Source organism: Stenella coeruleoalba, assembly GCF_951394435.1.
Source record: "Stenella coeruleoalba genome assembly, chromosome: 2".
Lineage (NCBI taxonomy): Eukaryota > Metazoa > Chordata > Mammalia > Artiodactyla > Delphinidae > Stenella > Stenella coeruleoalba.
The window spans coordinates 26,998,427-27,004,320 of NC_137147.1; the positions used below are offsets into that span (position 1 = coordinate 26,998,427).

At 45.2% G+C, this 5,894-nt stretch overlaps 1 pseudogene across 1 annotated transcript; it reads right to left on the reverse strand.

Moving 5' to 3' along the window:
• Positions 1 to 259: 259 nt before the first annotated feature.
• LOC307182201 (protein AMN1 homolog) lies at positions 260 to 1,314 on the reverse strand (annotated as a pseudogene). The gene is made up of 2 exons: positions 926 to 1,314; positions 260 to 602 (listed from the first exon to the last, which is right to left on the reverse strand). The product of its transcript is annotated as a protein AMN1 homolog (transcript).
• Between the last annotated feature and the right edge of the window lie 4,580 nt (positions 1,315 to 5,894).

Below are 5,894 nucleotides of genomic sequence, written 5' to 3' on the forward strand. Positions count from 1 at the left end.
GGAAAACAGGGAATTTAAAACTTTGTTATTTAAGAAACAAACACATTATCTTCCCCAGATACATCAGAGGGCATGCTAGGATTGCCATTTCAAGAACAACCACTCCTCAAACAAACTTAGAAATAATAGCACTATGAAAATGTTTAAGAGTCTGGTTAACTTCAAAGCATAAATCATATTATTGGAAAGCCAATCTCTACATCATTGTTTCCTGGGAAAGTAGTATGAAGATCATAGCTTTGATAAGCTTCAATAAGCATCAATATACAGTCCACATCACTTGCTTTAGTTTGTTTGGACCTACTAATTGCTCCAAGACTTCTCCTGAATGGTCTGTTACCAGGGGGCATCCATGGAAGAGTAATATACATATCTGAGGACAGCAAGTAAGGACAGCTTCTACAGCCTTATCAGTCACATTCACACAATACCCCATATGAGTTTCCTCTAGTTTCTTGGCACAAGGTCCACTAACAAGCACAACCACACCACTGTGAGATACCTGAGTAGCTGAAAAATCAACTCTGCAAAAATGGGCAGCTTTCTCCTAATGTCTGCAAGTACACATCAGTAATATCTAAGCAGCCACCTAAGTCAATGATCTTTTTTTTTTTTTAATTTCGTTTACTTATTTTTGGCTGCGTTGGGTCTTCGTTGCTCTGTGCAGGCTTTCTCTAGTTGCGGTGAGCGGGGGCTACTCTTCATTGCGGTGCGCGGGCTTCTCATTGCAGTGGCGTCTCTTGTTGCGGAGCATGGGTTCAGACATGCAGGCTTCAGTAGTTGCAGCACGCGGGCTCAGTAGTTGCTGCGCACGGGCTTGGTTGCTCTGCACCATGTGGGATCTCCCCGGACCAGGGCTCGAACCCGTGTCCCCTGTATTGGCAGGCAGATTCTTAACCGCTGCGCCACGAGGGGAAGTCCCTAACTTTAGCAGCCGGCAATTGAGTGCAAGAGCAAGGACTCCTTCATCAGTGAGACTGAAGCATCTTTTCAAAGAAGCTTCGTGCAGGTAAGAACAAGGTGAAGCCACAGCTTTTATTCCTTTTGAAGTTATGGAAATTCTGTTTTCTTTTGAGGAATTTAAATTTAATTTCTTCAGTTTTCTGCAGTTACATAGGTGCAGGAGAGCAGTATCTGAAATATCACAGCTTTGTAGATCTAGAGTTTGGACTCAGGATGTAAAATCTCACTGATATTTGAATCTGTCATCTGCCCCTGCACGCTCATTATTTTGAACAGTCTATCTTTTATGTTGGGTGGCAAAGGCTTAATGTCTGTGATATATCTAGAAACATTCTTCATGAAGCACCAAAGGCATCCACTGTGGGCTGGGCATCACGGCTGCCCTCAGGAGCCTCTTCCGCAGTCCCGGCCGCCAAAATCCAGCCAGAGACCGTCTGTCAACACCTGCCCCGCGCGAGACGTTATTTTTGACTAATTTTTGATTTACAGGAAAGTTGCATAGATAATACAGAGAGTTTCTATATATCCCTTGCCCAGTTTCTCCTAACAGTACATTTGTCAGAACTAAGAAACTAACATTGGTACATTACTATTAACTAAACTCCCTACTTTATTCTGATTTCACCAGTTTTTCTGCTAATATCTCGCTTCTGTTCCAGGATCCAATCCAGAATACCACATTGCATTTTGTAGCTCTTGTTTTTTAAGGATCATTATTTGTTAGGCATGGGTCAACTCTTCCTCTTTTCTTCCTTGCTGCCAATGCTTCAGACATTTCATGGTTCATTAGCACCTGCTGCAGAGTGTGAATAAGGGAAGGAAACAATTTTGAAATGCAAATCAGCCAAATGTTGTTATTTATTGGTCTGTGGCAGTTAGCTCAGTTGTTAATAAGGCCAAGGTTATTGGCTCCATCTCTGTCAATGAGTCAGCCGGCTTAGCAGTGACAGGGAAAATTTTGTCCTGTGGCCATTATTTGCACCCTAAACCTTGTTCAGCTTCTCTCAAATGCAAACTTTTTGCCGCAATGGGGTAATGGTGGGAGTCTCTACCCTATCTATTACCTTGCTACTCAAAGTGTGGTTCACGGACCAGCAGCATCAGCGTCACTTGGAGTTTGTTAGAAATACAGCATCTCAGGCCCCACCCAGATATAAGAATCAGAATCTGCACTGTAACAGGATTCCCAGGTGATGAAGAAGCATGGCTATTCTGCAAATGTTTATTGAGAACCTATCCTATAAATGTGCTGGAGTCACAAAGGAAAAGGGAAGCATATCTCACCGTCATAGAACATACAACCAGCTAGCAGGGATTTAAGACAAGCCAAATGACAATTACAATGTCATATTTAAGCTGAGAGCTGAAAAATAAGAAGATTTAGCCAGTTGAAAGAGGGAGGAAGGTACAGGGGGTTAGGGCAGAGGAAAATCAGGTTAGGGGTGGAGGAACTCAGGGGCAAGGGAGACCATGGTGTCTCCTGGGAACTGCACATAGCGCAACATGGCTGGAGCACCAAATGCCAACACTGGGAATGTATGATGGGGAAGATCCAGAGATTTCCTTCTCTCTGTATCCACCAGCATCATCAACAATATTATTGAGCACCAGCTATGTGCTAGGCACTGTGCTAGGTGTTGGGCATATAGGTAATAAATATCATGGTCTCATTAGATATGGGACTCTAGTCCAAGTCAGTTAAATGTTGCACTTACCTAAACAACTGGAGGGAAAAGGTGCACAGTACACCAGAGGTCTTGCAGGTACAGCTCAAGGATCCCCCAGATGGAACAGTCCAAGGGAGGCTAGACCTGCGTTCACATAGGGTCAGTAGAGTGTGACAAATATGGAGTGGGTAAGAAAAGGGGTCCCAACTAAATCATCCTGTAATAAAAGGATGCCTGAGTCCCATAGGGCCAGAAGGTGATGCCGAGGTCAACATTAGGCAAGGGACAGGAAGTGTGTTCATTTTTTACCGCTGCATAACAAATCACCACAAACTTAGTGGCTCCAAACGAAACCCGTGTATTAGCTGACAGTTCTGTAGGTCAGAAGCCCAGCAGGCTTGGTTGGGCTCTCTGCTTAGGTCCTCGCAAGGCTGAGGTTAAGGTATCAACCAAGCTGGGCTCTTATCTGGAGGCCCTGGGGAGGAACCCACTTCCAAATTCATCCAGGTATTGGCAAAATCCAGTTCCTTGTGGCTGTGGAACTGAGGTTCCAGTTTCCCTGCTGGCTGCCAGCCAGGGTCGACCACTCTCTGCTCCTAGACACCACCCAAGTGGCCTCTTATATCTTCAACGCCATCAACAGTGTATCAAATCTCCCTCATGCCCTGAATTTCCAACATCCTCTTCTGCTGCCAGCCAAGAAAACTCTCTGCTCCTAAGAGACCATGTGATTAGATCAGGCCCACCTGGAGAATCTCCCTGTCTTAAGGTCAACTGTGCCATATAACATGCCATAATCACAGGAGTCATGTCTCATCATAGGCAGAGATTAGGCTGTCTGTGCGGGGTGGAGGTGGGGTCAGGGGCCATTTTAGAAATTCTGACTACTGCAGGAGCTAGGAATCAGATGGAATGCATCCAGTTAGGAGCTAGGAATCAGATGGAGTTTTGGAATCCTAACTGGCAGGTCTAGGTTCCACATGAGGCCTATGGTGAGGGTGGAAGTGGAGTCTGCCTTCTGATGAGCTCCCGGGAAGTGTGCCCTTGCACCATTCTGATTGCACACAGTCAGCGGTTGCACACACATAAACCCCATGGTTTATCTGATCTCTTGAAGGATTCTGGTTGTCATGGTTACTTCTGGGGCCAAGCTCCCCCTTCCCCTGAACTAAGTCAGTCTGTGAATCTTCTTGCCATCCCTGTGAAGGGTCTCTGTTCTGTTCCATGACAGTCCAGATCTGGAGCTCAGTCCCACTTCAGTCTTGGCCCAAAAAGACACTCACTGTGGCCTTGGTGGGAGCAGCAGACCTTACCAAGGTTTGAGACATGCACCCTATCATCCCCCCAAGAGCACTAAGCATTTCTTTCCTTAGAGGCCCTTCATGATGACTGGCTCTCTCTCCTCTCTCCAGCTTCCCATCCTGCACTACTTTACCTCTTCCTGCCTCTCAGAAGCCAACCCCATGTCTCCCTTTATCATATGCAGAACAATTCCATTTTCAACAGCTCCAGGTTTTCTTTTGCACAGCTGATGATTTGGCTAAAGCTTTGATGTCACCACTTGTAAGGATCTACCAGATTCAGTCCTTAAGTCAAGACCATCCTCCTCCCAAGTCTTTCTCTTTCCAGGGCAGTGAAGGGGGAGGTGATTTCACATGCTGTGGGTGGATTTGCCAAGTATAGGGAGAGCACAGGTTTGCAGCACTTCCCCTAGTGGGTTACAGGGAGCGGAAGACTGGAAAGGGAGCCTAGGAGGGTGGAAATCAGGTCCCAACTGAGGGGAATCGTTTTTACTAAAGAAGGAGCAGAGAGTGAGAGAGCAAAGCCTGTTTTAGAAAGCGAGGAAGCACAGAACTGGACCTTGAAGGAAGATTAAGATTCAGGTAAGTAGAGAAGAAGAAGAAACTGCTTTCCAAGCAGAGCCCTATCGACAGGAAAGGCAGGGAGGAGGACGGTTTGGGGCTTGTTGTCAATTACCAGACCTTTTCGACTAGAGTAGTGTCCTGTCACAGAACATGCTGGGTGTCAAGGCCAACTGATAAAAGGCATAGAACAGGAGGCAATTACGGGACTTCCCTTCCACAGGCGGTGAGTAGCCATTGAGGTTTTCGGCATGGCATGTCAGTTTGTGCTACCAAGGTCACTTTTTATTGACTTAGCCAGTACGTTTGCAAATGTATACTTTCAGATTACACAAACCCCGCCTTTACACACACACACACACACACACACACACACACACACACACACACACACCCCTCCAATTCACAAAAGAGCAACTGTTTGTTAACAACCTGCATTGATCTTGGTTTTTTTCCTTGGGCTTAGTGATTCCTTAGTTCACTGGGAATCAGCAGCAGAGCTGCCACTGACAGGTAATGTATTAGGTGAGATTAATTGGCTTTCAGCATCCAGTTTCACTTTTTACTGAGTCTTCTTAAAAGTGAGAGAGCTATAAACTTTGTTTCTCCGAATCCCTCGTGGCTAGGGTTCTGGTTGATGCACATTAGGCTCCATCCATTAGATGCACTCATGAGAGATGTAAATGGCAGAAGAGAGGAAGGGGGCACCTTTCTGATGCTTTGGCTATGTCTGCTGAAGAGCATTGTCAAAGCCATGTAGACATCTACAGCAGCATCAGTCCAGTGTTCAATTTCCAGATCCATGAGTGTCAAGTGGAACTTGGGGCAGAGGTGGCAGAGATGGTACCTGATCCCTGGATTACAGCCATGATGGTATCTTAAATCGAGCGGTCTCATTAGTAGCCTTCTGGTTACGGAGGAGTCATGGTTCCCCCAGCAGGTCAGTTCTGCAGTGCTCTGGTTTTCATTCCAAGAGGGAGCTCAGTCCTCCAACCCTTCAGAAAATTATAAAATTATTAATTTTCTTCTGGTTTAAAATTCCTTGAGTGGCTTCTGTTTCTTGCTCTGAACCTTAACTTCTGCAGCAAGAGGATATAAAAGCATAGTTTTTCACTAAATAGACTCAAAAAGTATTCTTAGGGTTGACGTCCAAACTGTGTTGAATTGAGGGGTCTGGAACGACATGTCTCTTAGCATATGGGCTTTTCTAGGATAACGTTCCCAAGGTGTGATGCATATACCTCTAATGATACGTAGACCTCCCTCTATGGGAGGATTTTAGATAGTACATGAGTGAACTTTACACAGTTTTAATGGATGCATATTTATTTTTAAATGTTCTAGAAGAAAATGGACAGGTAGCATATCAAATCTGATTTCATGAATCACTGACTTCATGAAT